Genomic DNA, 1,158 nt, shown 5'->3' on the forward strand with positions numbered 1-1,158 from the left:
CTCCTTTAGCATCCGCATTGAATATCTCTTCTAATAATTTAATTGTATGTATAATATATATATAAGCGTTGTTGCATATATTTTTTCGATAATGGAATAGCTTCAGATTTTTTAACCAACCATCTTTAAAGAAAAGAATGTGAGGTACAAAATTGGGTATTATTATAAAATTCAATCAATTTTCCAAATCTGTATATTAAATATATAAAACAAATCATCATGCTCAGTCGAGTTCCTTTGAGGTCATTACTCTCTCAGGAAGAATCTGAATCTTTCAACGAAGGTAATTCGTGACCTTTTATCGCGATTATCTTTTCATTCGGATCTTCTCAAAATTCTTCCCTATAAATAACAAATATACTTAACAGTGCATATTGAACTAATTTCAATAAGAATATTGATAGATCAATGGTCAAAGATTCTTCGCATACTTGCGTGCATGCTAATGTTTAAAAAATTCTCAAGTCACATCCTTCATTCATTTTAACTCCATGCCCAAAATTTGCGTATGATTGCAATAGGATCGCGTTGTCTTATCGCGCGGAAATACGTAATTATTTCGACAAAGAAAATTTAATCGCCTGGTGATTATTTTTTTTTCCAACGGACGAATATTTAAAATACGTGAAATTTCAAGGCTGATCTTGCGTTTGCATCTATATGCAACATTATTGCAAATAACCGCGCGCATGATGCCGTACTAATACACGTATATTTAAGAAGGTTTATATATAATATATATGTATATGCATGTGTATATATATATATTATATATATATCGCCAACGTTCCTTGCTTTCATTCGTTCGTGGAAAGAAGTAAAGAGCTTTGTCGCCGCGGCATCAAAAGCTTGAATAACGCGACGATGAAAGAAGGAAGTATCGGTACAAGAAACTGCACAGTGAATACTGAAAAGAATGTTGTCGCGGGAGGAGGAGGAAGGCGGCGGCGGATGAGGGGGATGAAAGAGTTAAGAAAGAGCGGGAGCGAACGACATTGCAAAAAAGGAGGGACAGATAGAAAGATAGGCAGAACGAGAACGAGAGGGACGGCGGGGTAGGGGATGGGAGAAAAAGAGAGGGATGCGCTCTCTCTGAGAAGAAAACCTTTTGAGGGAAAGTGATGAGCATTTCTGTGGGAGATCTAATACAAGAGCGTC

This window comes from Formica exsecta, unplaced genomic scaffold (assembly GCF_003651465.1).
Source record: "Formica exsecta isolate Colony F162 unplaced genomic scaffold, ASM365146v1 scaffold365, whole genome shotgun sequence".
Taxonomy (NCBI): Eukaryota; Metazoa; Arthropoda; class Insecta; order Hymenoptera; family Formicidae; genus Formica; species Formica exsecta.